The sequence below is a fragment of the Bos javanicus genome, chromosome 5 (genome assembly GCF_032452875.1).
Source record: "Bos javanicus breed banteng chromosome 5, ARS-OSU_banteng_1.0, whole genome shotgun sequence".
NCBI lineage: Eukaryota > Metazoa > Chordata > Mammalia > Artiodactyla > Bovidae > Bos > Bos javanicus.
Window position 1 is genome coordinate 85,970,598 of NC_083872.1, and position 18,313 is coordinate 85,988,910.

At 43.9% G+C, this 18,313-nt stretch overlaps 1 protein-coding gene across 6 annotated transcripts in view; it reads left to right on the forward strand.

The window, feature by feature from the left end:
* The first annotated feature begins 266 nt into the window (after positions 1 to 266).
* The window catches only part of SOX5 (SRY-box transcription factor 5), a 1,175,689-nt gene continuing 1,157,642 nt past the window's right edge, over positions 267 to 18,313 (forward strand). For 5 of the 6 annotated variants that reach the window (XM_061417626.1, XM_061417628.1, XM_061417625.1 and 2 more), the window contains exon 1: positions 267 to 541. The gene's annotated coding sequence lies outside the window, so the exon portion shown is untranslated. The remainder of the gene's footprint in view (positions 542 to 18,313) is intronic. The other variant, XM_061417629.1, reaches the window with a different exon arrangement.

Genomic DNA, 18,313 nt, shown 5'->3' on the forward strand with positions numbered 1-18,313 from the left:
GCAGCAGACCGGGAAGCCAACTCCGGGCTCTTTCCCCTTCGGATGGACAGAGAGGGCGACCGGGCGGCCCGCGGCAGGAAGGAGGTCAGGGTGGGTTTGCGGGCGCCCTGGGGGCGACCTGGAGGGAGCCCGAGCCCCCGCCCCGCCCCCGCGGCACCACCGCCCCCCCCGGGGCGGGCGCCGGGCCGAGCTGACCGGCGGCGGGTGCGCTGCCCTCGCCTCCCCCATTGTTCCGACTGTCTTTTTGCCTTTTGTTATTTGCACTCGCATTGTGTTGTTTGTCTCTGAAGCCGCCTCATGACCAGCCAAGGGATTTCACCTCGTCCTTGAGAGCTACACGGGGAGCGCGAGCGAGCGAGCCAGAGACTGGGGGAGAGGGACGCGCGCGCGCACACACAGACACACACACACAGACACACATACAGAGTGAAAAAGGCGAGCCACCAAACCCATCTCCAGTCTCCTCCCGGGGGGCCCCCCAGCCCGCCACTGTGCCACTTTGCATCCCGCGCCCGAGGAGACGCAGAGGAAAGCCGGTAAGGTGCGTGAATCGCAGCGTTTTAACTTTGTTGTGGGTCCCGACGTGGTTGCGGGCAGCCCTCCAAGGCGCAGCGCTCTCCCCGTGCCCGCCGCGCCGCACTCGCTCGCGGCTCCAGCTGGAGAGCCGGCGAAGGAGGGAGGGGGCCGCCGGCGGAGTTTCCTCAAGTACGGAGGGAGGGGGACAGGGTGGGGGCGCGGGGAGGCGGGAGGAGGTTCGGGGCTGACAGCCGCCCCGTCCCCCCACCCCTCCTCGGGGGACGGCCGTCCGCCGGGGACCCCGGAGTGCGGGCTTGGACCCAATTCAGCAAACGGCTAACTTTATATATTTCGCTCGGGGAGCCTGCGTGCCGCTGCCGGTATTGTTTTGCAAGTGGTGGCGGTGGAGATGGTGATGAGCGAGGCGGGCCGGAGGAGCGCTGGGAAAACGCTAAGGCTGGTCCGTGTCTCTCGGCCCGCGCCCCGCGGCAGCCCCTCAAAGTTGGTCGGGGCGGGGTGGTTCCGATCCTTCCCCGGACGGACGCGCGACCCCGGCCCACCCCACTACCTGAGCGCTCCCCCGGTTGTCTTTTTGTTTCGCTTTCTGCCATCCCTCTCCGCATCAGTCTTTCTCCTCCCCAGCAACCCCCTCCCGGCCCCTCCCGCCCGGAATTTCGGAAAGGAGCCTCATCCTTGTGGACTCTAGGGATTTCAGACACCGGAAGCTTTAATGTTTAATTGCAACTAGTTTTGCACCCCCCCACCCCGCTCCGAGTATGAAGTGGAGACCGCTCACGTGTTGTGTCACTTGAAGCGCGGGTTGGGGAAACCTCGCTTGCACTTTGGGCTCCAGTCCTAAATCCAGGAAAAGAGGTTATACGAGTTGAGATCAAATTGCATTTGGAAATGTTTGCGTCTGTTAGCAGCAGTTGGTTGAGTATTGATCGGCTGGCATGGGATGCACACGAAGCACTGTTTACATATTTTAAAAGTAACTTCCCTTCCACGTTACAAAGCGAATCTGTTCATATATAGGTGGACTCTGGTGAATATCTAAAGACGCTGGCCTCTGTGACCAAAGGCAGAGCGGTGGCGAATGTGAATTCATGTCGTTATCTTCCTTTCCCAACTGAAAGCGGGTCAAAATGAGAAATTCTGTGACTGTGCAAAACGATATTCTCAGTGCCAGCCAGCCCAGGCACTCTGGGTGGCAGTCAGCTGTACTTTTTGAGAAAAGTTTAGGGATTGGTTCTAACCCAGTTGAGATCCTCACTATATCCAGATATCCAAAGTAGTTTCTCAAGAAAAGCAGAAGCCGGTTTCCCCAAGAGACTGCCTTCAGGCCCAGCACAGTTCTTTCCTTCAGGGCAAGACCGAGGAAGAGCTGGGGGATTTTGGGTAATAAGTGTGGGAATCTGCAGAGAGACTAGACAAGAGTGATTTGTTTCCTTGCTGTTCATAAATAATGGCCCTTAGTATCTTTCACACACACACACAAAACAAAACAAAACCACACAAACAAAACAGGCCAATCAAGAAGGTGTGTGGGAGATTTGTAGGCAATGGACATTTCAATCAGAAAAACCAGAGCAGACTTTTTGATCAGGATTACCAGGAGTAAGGCTCGATTGCCAGAAGTGATTAGGTTAAGGGCCAGATGGTTTTAAAGTATACGGAAATGTTTTTTAACTTGGACTTTTATAGCATTTACAAGGAGGACGGTCTCTTAGAGTCTTTACAGAACTGCTGAATTTTGATCTGTCTAATTTTGAAAGAATTCAGCTGTACGGTGAACTGCCATTAACTCTGATAGGAAAGGAATCTGGTTTCCAACGCTGATACATGGGAGAGAGTTTCTGGGGGTGCTTCTTCCTGATTTAAATATAGCTCTGAGGCTGAAGCTTAGATAAATCCAGCCACAATGATTTAAAATCATAAGTACTTACACTGAAAGTTCTCTTAGGCATTGTGTAAAGTTCTCCTGCAGATTATGTCATTAACTGTTTATTCCTCAGAAGTATACAAGATAAAAATCATAAGCATCACTTAAAACTGATGCAATACAGCATCAGTTAAATCCTTAAACTGGTAGGGATGGCTTTTGTTTGCCTAAAAGGTAGATCTTTCATCACATGAGTTGTTTAAAAACATTTAATTGTGGGGATGGGAAGGGATGTGCATAATTATTTAGTTATTTGTGTTAATTATATAGCAGCATACTCCCTTGAAATTCTTTTTTTCCCTTTCTTTCCAGTGGTCTTTCTAACAACCTTGTACATGCAGAAATAAGAGAGTTTTTGTTTGCTTGTGGGTTAAAAAAATCTTTTTGTAGCCATTTTGAGCGGGCAGTATTGAATCAATCTGATATAGACTTGAAAGAGTACTCTTAATACAGGAAAAAAGAGCTTGAACTCTTCATACAGAAACCTTATACAGTTTTGTTGTTGAGATTGAACAGTTCTGGTTGAATGGCAGACGGGATTCAAAACTCAAACTTATTTGGTAAATAACCAGGCATTTGAGATCCAGTGGTTATTTCAAGTTAACTTAGTTCTATACATGTAAATGCACATCCTGTTTAGACTGACACATGGTTTTGTAAAAGAGAAAAATGAATATATGCTTATAAAGATGTTATCTGTGGAGTATATGGAGTAAACAGTAAATAAGAAGAGTGAAGTTTATACTGAGATATAGCTGCTGCTTCTTTTTTTTTTTTTTTGATCCTTTTTGGGCATAAGGCAGAAGCTGTAGGGAGAGTTTAAAATTTCGTTTTCCAGTTAAAAAACTTGAATGCTTGGAGAATTTTTTTCTTTTTAAAGCAAATGAAAAATATGATATAATGACTAAAAGAACAAACTGTCTTCTTGTAAAAGCTGTATCCCTTTATTGAGTGATAGGCAATCATTGTTCTGAAGGTATGTCTAGATTATATAGGCTCCCCTGATGGCTCAGATGGTAAAGAATCCACCCTCAATGCCGGAGACCTGTGTTCAATCCCTGGGTGGGGAAGATCCCCTGGAGCAGGGCATGGCAACCCACTCCAGTATTCTTGCCTGGAGAATTCCATAGACAGAGGAACCTGGAGGGCTACAGTCCATGGGGTCGCAAAGAGTCGGATATGACTAAGCAAATAAGTGCAGCTAGATTATATAAAAAATATAATAATCAGGGCAGTATAAAACTTGTTTTTATTACTCTAAAATATACTGGATTTCAAATAACTTAGAGTTCTAACATTGAACACTATTTAGATTTCCAGCAGGTAGAATTGTTTGTTATGATTGATGGCCATAACCTGGATGATTCACCCAGTGTCTGATCACCTCTGGTAGCAGAGAATGCTGTAATTAAGAGTTTTGAGAGTAGCCTGGAAAACTTATTTGTCTAGGCCAGAAGTTGATGCGTTCCCTCACATGCTTATCACACTTCTTTAGCCTGAGAAATGGAGGTTTATTTGAAAGGCGAAGAAAGTGCTTGGCTGTTTCAAATAAGCTATATCCTGAGCTTAGATTTGTAGATAGTTAATAAAATAAAAGTCTAATTTTGTTCCAAACGTTGTTTTAAAACACCCATTTGTAAATTGTCTCCATTTGGTTTTCATATGTTAATGATTTGGGATCTGAAACTTCTTTCAGAAAGGCATTTTGGTTTATCTTAAAAAACACCACACAAAACTGTCTAAACAACTCTGTAAATAAACTGTTCCAAATGCCTCAATTTGATGAATGAATTAAAGAATTATAGTTCTTAATCCAATTATGATAAGTCTTGTTATTTCCATTTCCTATTTGAGGGTGCTTAGGGAGTGGGGATGGTAAATGATTCTCAAATGTGAGTGGGGTCTTTGTTGTTTATTTTCTGTATGTGATATAATCACTCATACCTAGGATTTAGAAGGATTTCAGAGGAAGACGCGTACTTGAACCACCTTCAGTTAAACTAACAGTGCATTTGCATGTACAGTTGCTTTTCATGGAAGAGTAAAATGAAGTTTCTAAGACTGTGAAGCCAGGATTTAACCTTTTGCTTAAAAATAGTGATTTTTATATTAAAACGGGGCGAATGGAACACTTAAGGCCCAGTAGCAGGGCAGATACTCAGCTACCTTAGGCACTTTCAGCTGGGCCATACTGCGACGTGTCTATGGTATTTTTAAATAAACTTTGCTCTATTCAGTGTCCTTGTTTTAAAAAAGGGGAATATGCTTTTTGGGTGGTTTTCTCCCAACCCTTATGCCTCTAGCTGCCTTCATGAGTGCCCTGGAATGCCGTCCTGATCAGGGGCCTGGATTTAGGATAGGCCCTTGATGACAGCCCAGTTTGCTGTAATGGAGTCTTTTGAATTTTTGCCCCATTTGCCCAGTTTAACCTCTGGCTCATCAACTAATGGATTCAAAGTGATAATAGCTTATTATGGTTTAATTATCTAACTAAATGTTGTTATTATTAATATTGCAGTTTATTGGTACCATCTAATGCCTTAGAGAAAAACACGGAGTATCAAGTGAAGCTACCAGGGAGAAATACTTAGAAACATAGGCATTCTTTTTGTTGTTGTAGCACTCAAATCATACCTTACAGGGAAGTAATTACTCTGCTTTTGAGTAAGAGTGACATTCAGTGGGGGAAGCATATTCATAAAATCAGGGGGAAAATGAATGCATTTAAAGAATCAATGCAATAGCCAGCCTTTAAAAATTGAGTCTTAAAATTTCCGAGAAAAAAATGCATCTCCAGGAAGTGGCACCGGTGGTGATGGTGTTGGTATTGCATGCTGCAGGTAGAGATCCTTTCATTCATTAAAAAAAAATTGATTAATTAATTTTTGGCTCTTCTGGGTCTTTGTTGCTGCGCGGGCTGTTCTCCAGTTGCGGTGAGCCGGGGCTGTTCTCCAGTTGCAGTGCGCAGGCTTCTCATTGCAAGGCTTCTCTTGTTGCATAGCATGGACTCTACAGCGCACACAGACTTTGGTAGTTGTGGCCCGTGGGCTCAGTAGTTGTGGCTCCTGAGCTCTAGAGCACAGGCTCAGTAGTTGTGGTCCACAGGCTTAGTTGTGCATGTGGGATCTTTCCAGGTCAGGGATCGAACCTGTGTTCCCTGCATTAGCAGGAGGATTCCTTACCACTGAGCCACTGGGAAAGCCCCCATTTATCAGCTCTTCATTGCTGAAAGTTTATTAGAAGTTTAAAAAATGAGCCACCTGATTATATCTTTGATGCTGTATTCAGTTGCCTCATGATTATATGCTACCCCTTGTCCAAAGGGGATAAGTAGAACAGCAAAGGGATACACTATTGGTGTTCCCTGGAAGCTCAGTGCCTTGTCCCTGCAGCACCAGTTCAAGTTTGGGAGCTAGGGAATTCAGGAGGGAACCAGGATGCAAAAGAAGCCAACCCACTAGCCTGCAGAGCTTTTCAATTTAGGTCTATTTATAATTCTTCCAGGACTTCACTTGGAGTTCTGAACATTCAGTGCTCTGCCCCTTTTCTTAACCTCTAAAGCTGGAGATTATAATCCTTTTCTTGTAGGAATATTGCCTGGATTACACTCAATATTGTATATCAGATTCCTAGCATAGGGTGTCTCATGAACTAGGTGTTCTGTAATTGTTAGCTGCACTCCTCTCTTCCTTCAATCAAAGCTAGATTTTGATCATTAATAATGTTCAAAGCTTCATTTTGTACTTGCTTTGAACTTATTTGAATCCAAGAAGAAAAATATATCACTTTCTTGAGGCTGAGATCAACACTTCAAAATGGTGATTCAGTTAACATCTATGTATGATCTCTGACAATGTGGTTTTATTAAGATGCTGTATCTGGTGCAAGTGTGAATTCTATCTTTTATTCATATAAGTGTTCCTTCGTGAAAGAAACAAAAGCTTTAGGACCTAACTATAGATCTCTCTTCTTGTTACAATTTTTGATTTCTTGTTGCAGATATAAACTAGGGAAGATTTATTGTGATTTTATCCATGGAGAGTCATCTGCCTCTGGGTTATATTAAGTTTAGCATGTATGGATTGAGAGAAGTTCCACTTGGAAAAAGAAATAAATCTGCCTTTGCATTGTTTTGTCCTATAGAGTCGACAGTTCCTTCAAGGAGAATCTCATAGGTTTGTTTGTCTAAATTGGGTGCAAGGAGAAAGACATAATGTATCATTGCCTACTGGAATAGATGGTATACAGAACCTGCGAAAATTAGTTTTCTTTTCCCAATGATTCAGAGAATTTCTCCGTAAGTCTACTGACCAAAGATAAGCAAAAGACTTTTTAAAAAAGCAAATAACTTGGTTACTGCATTAGAGTCCATCAAGAAGTAGACACCAAGATGTGATTCAACATGTAAGAAGTGTTTTGCAGGGAAGGCATAGGAGAACCTGTGATCCAGGTTTGACACTTACGCAAGGAGAGAGGGAAGGAAAGAGGACTGAGTAGGAAGAAGCAGGATGGTAGCTAGATGGTTTGGCTAGAGAGATGAGAGTCAGCCACTGGAGGAGCCCTCTGTCTCAGTGGAATGGCTGCATTCACAGCCCTCACTGTGCTCAGTCCTTGGCCAGGAGCAGCCCCTGGAAACAGGGCCTTGGAGCACAAATGACCCTGAAGTCATAGAGGGCCAGCTGGTGGGGGCACTGAGTTTGTTATATCCTGACCACAGGAGACCTGAATGGGGTAGTGGTTTGGAAGTATAGCCCTGAGTACTGGCTCTAGTTGGGTGGTGATGGTGGTGGTTTAGTTGCTAAGTTGTGTCCGACTCTTTTACAACCCTATGGACTGTAGCCCGCCAGGCTCCTCTGCCCATGGGATTTCCTAGGCAAGAACTGAAGTGGGCTGCTGTTTCTTTCTGACCCAGGGATTGAACCCCCATCTCCTGCATTGGCAGGCAGATTCTTTACCAGTGAGCCAACAGGGAAGCCCCTGGTTGGGTGCACTCGCCACTAAGAAACAGACCTGGTGATTTCTTTGAGTTCTGACATCTTACTTTCCTCCACTGTAAAATGAGAAAAATGACTGTATCACAAAAATGTATGTAGCACACCTCACAGAGTGCTAGTCAAGATTGAGATTCTTTGAGATTCTATATAAATCCACAGTACCATGCGTGGCATAGAGGACATGTTCAACATATATTTCTCTCTTTTTAATGTATTCATAAAATGCAGTTGAGAGGTATAGGTGAATTGTATCAGGGGATTGTAAATATATTTTAACAACAGGTAGTTCATGTAATTAGAAGGTATGGTTTCTGCCAGCAAGCATCCTTCATGTTCGCCTTCTCAGAGTCACCCAGTTTAGCTCTCAGGCTTCAGCCCTTATTTTTATGAGGCTGTCAACTGTGCAACAGATAGACCAGCTGCCGACCTTGACCATCTTCAGGTAATTTGCTCTAAAGCGCGAGGTAGACAGCACTCTCTCTTCATTTCCGTACCCCTCTAGGCTTCCTATTCAGCCGAGAAGCAACTTGCACTGTAAGTCTGCATTTTATCTTGAGCCTCAAACACCTTGCGAGTCTTTGCTCCCCTATGCTTCTGCTCCTAAACCAACTTTCCTTGCACCACAAAGCACTGAACTCAAGTGGCCCTCAGTGCGAGCTACTGCTGTGATGAGTCACAGAGCCACCCGCACTTTGTTTCGTTAGATTTGATCACTGCCATGAGCAGTCCTTCGATTGTCAGCTAAGAGACCCTTCAGGGAGTTGTCCCTTAATAGAAAGTCTCTTTTCTTCCCTCCTGTTGTAACTTTAAATTAAAAGAAACTGTAGAGGAGCTGGTGGCCTTGCAGCAGTTCATTCTTCTACCCACTGGGAGAACAACATCTGAGAAAAGACGTTATTGGACTGAGAATTGAGTTGTTGCTATTTTTTTGGGGCCAGAGTCGGGGGTGGGGTGGTTGCGAGGGAGGATCTGGCTCCCAGTAAGGTCATGGGGGGTGGGGGGCGATTCTTCGGTGCCTGCTGGGGAGGCTTTGGGGGAATGGAAGACATTGATTTAGCATCTTGGGATAATGAGATCACTGGTGTCTTGCCCCTGAGTTTTAGGTGGTTCTGTGTATTGTACTGTGGGAAACTGGCACTGGGACAACTTCAGAATCCAGGGAGGATGGGAGGCAGGAAGAGGGAGCTAATTTTTGACACATTCCTTTGATGAGTGCCCCCTCTAGGGAATCTGTGCCCAGGATAAGGACTGCTTACTGTGAGGCTTTTGGCATAGTTTTCCCCAAATAGTGAGTGCTGGTTGCTTCCATGTCACTTGTTAAAAAGATTGACAAACTGAATGTTTGGAGAGCCCCTCTGCTGAATCCGACACTGTATTCTCTGCAGTTTCGGGTCCATTCCCATTCTGGGTTAGAACCTGCCCTCATTTTGGATGTCTGCTGGGATTCCCGGGTGCCCTTCATGGCTACTGAAAGCTGAAGTTGTTTGATGGGTGGTAGCAGGGGCTGACTGCGATGTGCATGGACGTTCTTGTGATGCCCGCTGTCAGTACGCCGTGTTGGCAGCCTGTCACATGTATCTGGCACAGGCGGTCTCATTACTTTCCTCTTGGACTGGGAGCTGCTCTGGAACAAGTGCATACCATTTCTTAGAATTCTGTCTTGACTTTTCCTCCTTCACTTTCTCAGCCGCATCTCCACTGTACCCTGATGGCTAGCAGAATCATGCCTTTGCACATTAAATCAGGAAGTGAAGTGATAGTTTTAATGCACACTAACTAATCAAACAAATCTCCAAGTTTGTTTCTGTTTTCTGTTTTGTTTTTTTCGGCCGCTCAGCCTGTGGGGTCTTAGCTCCTGGATCAGGGATGGAACCCAAGCCCCACTGCGTTGGAAGGCAAAGTCTTAACCACTGGACCACCAGGGAAGTCTCCTTTAAGTTTGTAAAGAAAGTTAATATGTGCTAAGTTGCTTCAGTCTATCCAACTTTTGGACTGCAGCCGACCAGGCTCCTCTATCCATGGGATTCTCCAGGCAAGAATACTGAAGTGGGTTGCCATGCCCTTCTCCAGGGGATCTTCCTGACCCAGAGATCAGACCCGGGTCTCCTGCATTGCAGGCAGATTCTTTACCGTCAGGAGCCATTAGGAAAAGTTGATAGGCTCACGGTTTGTTTCTAGGGACCTCCTCAGCCCCATAAACATGCCTCCCTTCTTCTGTCACTGCTTATTGGGCTTTTCTCAACCTTTCTCTTCCCACAAGGTCTTTCTCCTTCTGCACCATCGCCACATGCATAAAGTTAATCTCACCAGAGGAAGTGAGAAGTGGAGAGTTTGCTATATATACAGTTGCCTGATTTGACAGGGGGTAGCAATAGGTGACAAACATTTGGAAGCTGAGCTCCTTGAGGGCACAGCATTGTATTTCCAGCACAATCACAGTACTTGGAACAAGGCAGCCACAGAATCAATGATGGCTGAGCCAACTTGTCTTGCAAACTAAGCTGCATTCTGATTCAAGGCACCCACCATGATGGGGAGGTGAGAAAACTAATAGAGGTTAGGCATCGACCATGTTCCAGGCACCTGCTAGGTGCTTTACATGGATAATCCCATTTAATCCTCACAGCCCACACATTAAGTGGCTATTATCTCTTTTCCACAAACAAACTGCAAGGGGTCAGGTGCCTGCTCGTTCTCCTCAACTAGTAAACAGGAGAATCACTGCCTGGATTTCAGTCTTTTTGACTCAACCCCTCGTGTACTCTTTCCATCATGCCCTGGCCAAGATGCTGGTGTGGGTTCCTATCCATGAAATGCGAGCACTAACCATGCCTTCCTGTCTACCACAGGGGACAGTTAGGAGCAGGTGAGAAGTGTAAAGTAATTTCTAAACATCACTTATCATTATCAAGTACCCACTGATCCATTTACTAAGCCAAAGAATATTTATTGAACACACAGATAGATATTGCTTAAGCTATACTTAACAGGAAATATTTTTACTTGAAGCAGAGATCCTGAATACATAAAAACTGACATCAAAGGAATTTATAGAGCAGTGTGTCTCAAAGGTGATCACCCAGTCATCTTGCTGAAAACCACCTGGGATATTTTTGAAAATATGCTTTTCTGTCCCCTTCTCAGACATAAGAAACCTGAACCCCTGTGGTTGGGAAGCCCTCTAACCCTGAATTTTTAACAAGCATGACTGGTGATTCTTTTGCACATAAAAGTTTGAGAACCAGTGATAAAAACTTTTTATTGATTCACATTGGTAGTAAGTTATATATATGGCTTATAGAGGTAAAGTAAAGATGCTCAAGGAGTAGTGGAAGTGCCAGAATAAAGCACAGGTGATTGTTGGATTGCTAGAAAGACTTTTTGGTGATTTGGATTCAGGTTTTTGGTCATTTATTTAGGTTTTAAAGAACCTAAGTAAGTTTGGGTATATGGAATGCTAGCATGCTGAAGGTCAAGAGTGATGGGACCCGCCACAGAGTGGGTTGGGTCGGGGGAAGGATGGCAGTTATGTGCATTCCAGACTTAGAAAGATCTTTCTTTTCCAGGACAGATGGAGAGGTAAACTGAAGACCTGGGGTTGATTTATTTATTCAGTTCCATATCCCAAATATTTAGAACAGTGTCTGGAACATGGCAGGTGCTTAAAGACCTTTGCTTAACAAATGAATAAAAACAGGTGGAGGGAGAGAGCAATGTGGCGAATAGATTAGAATAGCTTGATTATGATTATTGTGGTTAAAGAAATAGAGAAGGAAGATGCTGGGAAGGAATCCTAGTGAGACCAGATAAGGACAAGTTATAATTAGACTAATATGGTCCTTACAGGAGAGTGCCTTCAGACAAACAAACAAACAGTGCAAAAGCAAACCTGGGGTTTGTATGGGATCAAATCATCCAGCTGCTGTTTGTGTGTATTATCTTGGGAGCAGCAATTACTACATGAGGATAAGGACTGAGTCTGTTTTGTTCTCCAAATGATCAGAGTCCTTAATAAATATTTATTGAATAAGTGACCGGGTTTCCACATGGGCTGAAAAAGAAAGCTTTTAAATGATGCAAAAATATCTTGGAAAAAGAGAAGAAGAATCTTGATGAATGCTAACCAATAATGGATGATGATGAAGATAGCAAATCTTCATAAAAACTGCAAGTTCTTGGGCAGTCTGTTTGGAATTTAGGAGCATCTCCGTCTGATGGTTTGCCTGCCCCCAGACAGTGCTTTGCTGTTCACGTCACTTTCACTTTGCTGTGTCGAAAATCCACGGTGATGCCTAGCACAGTGCCTTGCCCAGGTTGACTATTGAATAAGTAATTGCTGAAGAGTTCAATCCGTGAATGAAGGGTATTGACTTGGGGTGGGGGAGGGGGGAAATCGAAAGCAGATGAGGAAGAGAGTTGCCTTCCTTCACTTAGAATTCCCAGAGTGGCCTGTGGTCCAGTGACCTTTAGCAGGCAGATTTCCCATATAACTCAAAGCCTGGGTATTGTAATCTTGGGAAGAAGGATGCTTGCTAAGGTAATGACTGCAAAGGTGGGTTCAGCATTGTTCAAAGAGGCAGCCATTCATTTGATCTGGAATGTCAGGCTGGAAAATGTATTGGGGGAAGAAACGGTAAAAAAGTAATTCTAAACCTAACAGGAGTTTCAGTAGAAAAATGGCTCTAATTCAAGCGGTGTAATGTTAACATCAATGTGCGTCTCGTGGCTCAAGCCCCGCATCCTGCTTTGGAAATAAAAGGAGATTGTGTAAAGAATTAGCAATACAAGGCATTTTTAAGTGCTTTATTGCAGAGGCCTGTGATACTCTGTGAAATCTATGCAGGCTTTTTCTTCCTGCTGTGCTTAATTTCAGAATCTGATGCTATTACCTATCCTTGGAGAAAAAAAAAATCACTCTCTGTTAACTCTTAAAAACCGAGTTTAGCATTGTGCTGGCTTTCAACATAATCTTTCTGACATTTCTTGGGAAGAGAGAAGTGGCGCATGAAGCTATGGAGGGGTTTTTGCCTCCAAGTTTAGTATCCAGGATTGCTTCCAGGGGGCGGCATTAGAGTAAGAGGGCAAGTTGGAAATAAATGTCGAAAGCATAAGTTTAGAAATGGCTCAAGCAGCTTGAAGAATAAGGTCTCTGAAAGAGTTGGCAGAGCTTGTGTTTGGCATAGATCCAGATCAGAAGCCAGAAAGGCAGATGCGTCCTAAAGAAGATCAGGCAGAAGCCAGGACAGGAGTTAACCCTTTACAACAGAGATGACTATCTTCCTGTGATATGAAGAGAAGCCCTCCACATAAGTTCCCTGGCGTGCCATCACTGTGCTACTTCACCTGTCTAGCTTGAAATAACAGTTGATGTTGATTGATAATATACTGTTGCCAAGCATTGTGCTAAGCAGTTTATTTTTATTGGCTCTTCCCAGGAATTCTCTGATGTAGATACACATGTTGATCCATTGTACAGATAAGGAAACTGAGCTGGCCCCAAGTAGTACAGCTGGCATCTGGTGGAGCTGAGACTTGAACACAGAGTGGTCTGGCTCAGAGGCTGGGGCTCTTGCCCACTGTAACATGGGAAGTATATTTTAAGTCCAGTTGAGTCATGGCTCAAAATGATGCTTGTGTTTTCCTCTTCCTCTATACATGTACCTTTATCCCTCTAGGACAGGCTCTTTTTGGCTTGTTTCTGAACTTTGGCAAAGTTCCCCAAAGTGGGATCTCTCCTTAAAATTGACACTGTTTACCGCTGTCAGGTCAGTCTTCCTGACATGCTGTTGAGATTGTGTTGCCCCTTTCCTGAACATTCATGGTGCCTGAATACCACACCCAATGGGATCCAGACCTTTAAGTTTGCTTTCTAAGGGCCTTACCATGTTCTCCAAGCCTTCTACTTTTTCAAGCTCATATTGGAAACTGTCCTTTTGAGACCAGTTTGCTTCTGGTCTGGATTCAAGCTGAGCATGGTTTCCCAAATGGCTCTCAAAGTGTCTGCGACACATGAGCCTTGTCAACTCCTCTCAGAATGCTCATGTCAGGGGCCTTCCAAAGGTATCTCATGAAAAGCCAGTGCTTGCATCTGAACTCTGTGACTCGAGGAATTTTCCCCGAGTTGCTTTTCCATCTGCTTCAGACCTCCTCATTGTCTGACTTTCCTTGGTTCCCAATCCATTTGACTCTGGGTTTAAACTTTCTCTTTTGATGTGTCTATTCATTCATTCAGTTCAGTTCAGTTCAGTTGCTCAATTGTGTCCGACTCTTTGCAGCATGAATTGCAGCACACTAGGCCTCCTTGTCCATCACCAGCTCCCGGAGTTCACTCAGTCTCACGTCCATCGAGTCAGTGATGCCATCCAGCTGTCTCATCCTCTGTCGTCCCCTTCTCCTCCTGCCCCCAATCCCTCCCAGCATCAGAGTCTTTTCCAATGAGTCAACTCTTCGCATGAGGTGGCCAAAGTACTGGAGTTTCAGCTTTAGCATCATGCCTTCCAAAGAACACCCAGGACTGATCTCCTTTAGAATGAACTGGTTGGATCTCCTTGGAGTCCAAGGGACTCTCAAGAGTCTTCTCTAACACCACAGTTCAAAAGCCTCAATTCTTTGGTACTCAGCTTTCTTCACAGTCCAACTCTCACATCCATGCATAACCACTGGAAAAACCATAGCCTTGACTAGACGGACCTTTGTTGGCAAAGTAATGTCTCTGCTTTTGAATATGCTATCTAGGTTGGTCATAACTTTTCTTCCAAGGAGTAAGCGTCTTTTAATTTCATGGCTGCAATCACCATCTGCAGTGATTTTCAGTAATCAACAAATATTTGTTGAGCACCTCCTGTGAGCCAGACCCCACTTTAACTGCTAGAGTGTCTGTGATGTGTGGAACAGGCACATACCTTATATACAAATCCTTGTATATCACCTGACTTTATGACTGTAAACTTTAGAACTGTATTTTGCAGGAGTATATACAACATGGAGAAGAAGTGTCTGCTATTTTGGCAGGACAGCCAGAGGAGGCAGCCATGAGGAAGTCACATTTGAAGGATGGTTACTGAGGTCTCATCGAGGTCTCATCCCTGGTGGCTCAGATAGTAAAGAATCCCCCTGCACTGTGGGAGACCCACGCGAGACCCAGGTTCAATCTCTGGGTTTGGAAGATCCCCTGAGAAGGGAATGGCAACCCATTCCAGTATTCTTGCCTGCAGAGCTCCACGGACAGGGGAACCTGGTGTGCTACAGTCCATGGGGTTACAAAGAGTCAGACGTGACTGAGTGACTAACACTTTAATGAGAAAAAGGGGACAAGAGAAAAAACCTTTGAGACATACGAGTAGTATATGCAAAGGTTCCAGAGAGAGATGGGTGGGTGTGTTCTTGGAATTAGAAGGCCAGCGTTGCTGGAGCAGAGTGACTGGGAAATGGACATTGATGGCGCTGCAAAGGTGAGTCTTCGAAGGTGACTCTTCAAATAAGAGTGATAAGAAACCCATTGAATAGTTTTAAGCAAGAGACTGATAAAATCTGTGGCCAGAGCATGTAGACCAAATTTAAGAGAAGAAGGAATGGATTTGGCAAGCTTGTAAGGAAGCCGTTGCAGTGATTTACACAGAGAAAGATAGTGGCTTTGATTTTGGACTTTAGCAGTAGTATCAGAGATGGAGATGATAGGAAAGGTTTTACAAGCAAACATGGAGGGGAGATCACCTAGTTTCAGTGCTTTGTATTTGCCCCCACTCCAATTCTACCAACCTAATGGAATATTCCATCTGATAATTAATCATTGTTTTCTTGTTCATAAGTTTGGGGAAAAGATGTGTAAGTCCATATGCCTCCCACGGATGCTGCTGACTGCATCTATACCTCTTTTAGCCCTTGAGTATTTAAGCATAGTAGAGAAGTAAATGTCTACCCAGTCCAGTATTCTTGCCTGGAAAATTCCATGGATGGAGGAACCTAGCAGGCTATAGTCCATGGGATTGCAAAGAGTCAGCCACGACTGAGCACATCAGCAGCATTCAAGCGAGAGATTTGACACAAAATGTATAGTGTCTTCTGTCTCTACATATATATTTGCTTTCATGTTTCTGGACTTTCCTTTGGTTTATATCATACTTTCCCATAGATTTTCTGAAACACTACCCATCCCTTAATTTCCAAGTTGAAGTTTGCTTTTTTCACAGCATCCTTACAGAATCTACTGACTGATGCTTTCTCCTTGTGATCTGATGATATTTACATCTATAGCCACTTTTAAAGCTTTGACTGTTCCATGTTATAAGCATATTGTGAACATGTCTTATCTTTTGAGAGATCCTGTGAGTTTGCCTAGGGATGTGGATTTGTAGTCCAGTATTATACTCCTATTGTGGATCCTCATTTACATCTTTAGTATGGCAGCCTACTTAACCTCTCAGTCTGTGATTCCTCATCTGCAGAATGGGGATAATTATATGTACTTCATAAAGCAGTTGTCTAGAATCAATGAGAGAAAGAGTATAAAGTCTATAAAACAGTCCTTGGCCATAATGAGTTCTGCTACATGATGACATTTTATGGTCATAAATGTTATTCTTTGAAATCAGAAACCTGTGTCTTATTACTACTTTTATCTACTTGGAGCTCAGTAAAAATTTATTGAGTTCACATTTAAATTTAAATTTATGTATCACTTCTGCCAGGGGATACAAATATAAGTACATCTTGGTTCTTGTCTGCACAAACCTCTACTTGATAGGGAGGTTAGTAACATAAACTGGTAATTATGTATCAGTGTGATAGGTATAGTGTTAGAGTATTTTGAGAGCAAGGAAGAGAGGTTGGGGAAGGTTTTCTAAGTGAATTGAAGGGTGAGTTGAGTGTTTTATTAATCAATTAAATATATATTGAAATAATGTATATATGTTGTGTAAAACTCAAAGCTACATAACAAAATAGCACACCTGTCTTATTGATGATCATGCCACTCCTATTACTTCCAACTCTGTATCTGTATTTCTGAATAAAATGTTTATTCCTTATTTTCCAAGAAATGTGAGTTATTGATTGACTTCCTACTAGTTGGCCTTGTTATACTACTCTTCCCCCACCCTTGCTTCCTAACATCACACATATTCCTTTTCCCATTGTCTCAATGTAGTTTCATCTCCCTCCTTTTTTAGAGTTAAATCAGTTCAGTAAACACAGTTACAGGAATTTCCTGGTGGTCCAGTGGTTAGCACTCGGTGTTTTCACTGCTGGTTTGATCCCTGGTCGGGAAGCTAAGATCCTGCAAGCTGTAAGGCACCCCCCCAAAACAAAAACCCAAACAAACAAAAAACCAAACACACAGTTACTTTAACTCTGTAAGTGTTGTTGACCACTGAGGATATTGTATGTTGATTACTTTTACTTTTTTTGGTTTTTCTGGAGTTAATAATGGTTTCTATTCAAACCCACAAGTTTTAGTAAAAGTGTTCAATGTTTACTGGAATTTCTGAGTCAGGCTTAAAAAGGGGGAGTAGCATAACCAGGGTAGACTTTGGGGGCAGTCAGCTGTGGTTGGAAAGATCATTTTATCACTGACATCATTTAGAATTATTCTTAGAATTAGATAATAAAAAGCCCATTGACTTTTAGTTAGTTATATTGTTCTTAAAATGCAGACATTGCATCCACTTATTGCCTATACTTGGGCACACTGCTCCTGCCAACCTGCCCTTGGTAAGGCTCTGAGTTAAGCTTAGAAAGGCAGAGGGAGGTACTCTGAGAAGGGAGGAAGGTATTCCAAGCAGACAGGACAGTGTGACTAAAAAGGCAAGAAGGTGAGAAAGAGCATGGTGTGTTTGTGAAATTACAGACAGTGTGGTGTTGGTAGAGCATAAAGTACGTGATAGGAACCAGCTGAGATGAGGCGGCGATGTTGGCAGTGGTTGGATCAAGGTGATCTTTTTGTCATAGACCCAAAGGCCACAAATTCTGTCTTGTAGGTCATGGGGAACCTTATGGTGTTGAATAATATGGTCTGTTTTGCTTGTGAATGAACTAATGGTATACTGGATAAAAAAATGGAAAACTCTCCTTAAGTCAGCAATTAAAATCCATATTTGGTGACATGTTAGTACTTTAGGGGTACCCCACCAGTGAAGTTTTTAGAGCACACAGTCCTTTAGAATGTGTGCGTGCACGCATGCACATGTATTCACAATTCATGTACATGTGTTGTATTGGACCTAACACTCAGCCTGCAGTAAACACTAAGGGCGAGGTTCAGTTTAAATGACAGTTGAAGTAATAGTAGTGGTCGTACATCAGGGTTCCCTGGAGACCAACTCTGACACGTAGAGTTGCACGCATTGGGTTTATTGGGATGGCTCTTGGGGACAACAGCCATGAAGGGCTGAGGAGCCTAAGGACTAAGGACTGTGATGCAGCTGAGGCTTCCGCTAGCCTATGCATAACTCTGGAACTGGATGGCTCCTCAGAGATGTCCTGAACTGAGGCAAGTGGGCCAGGCCTTTGTAACCATATGTTGGCTCTGGATGTGAGCCATCCCTGGGGAGCAGGGGGGAGGGGTAGTTCTTCAGAGGGGGCTTAGATGTGAGTATTCAGCAGCCAACGCTCTTGGAAGCTGGGAAATCAATGCCCCTAAGAAAACCCCATGGATGGAGGAGCCTGGTGGGCTGCAGTCTGTGGGGTGGCTGAGAATCAGACACGACTGAGTGACTTCACTTTCACTTTTCACTTTCATGCATTGGAGAAGGAAATGGCAACCCACTCCAGTATTCTTGCCTGGAGAATCTCAGGGACGGCAGAGCCTAGTGGGCTGCCGTTTCTGGGGTAGCACAGAGTCGGACACGACTGAAGCGACTTAGCA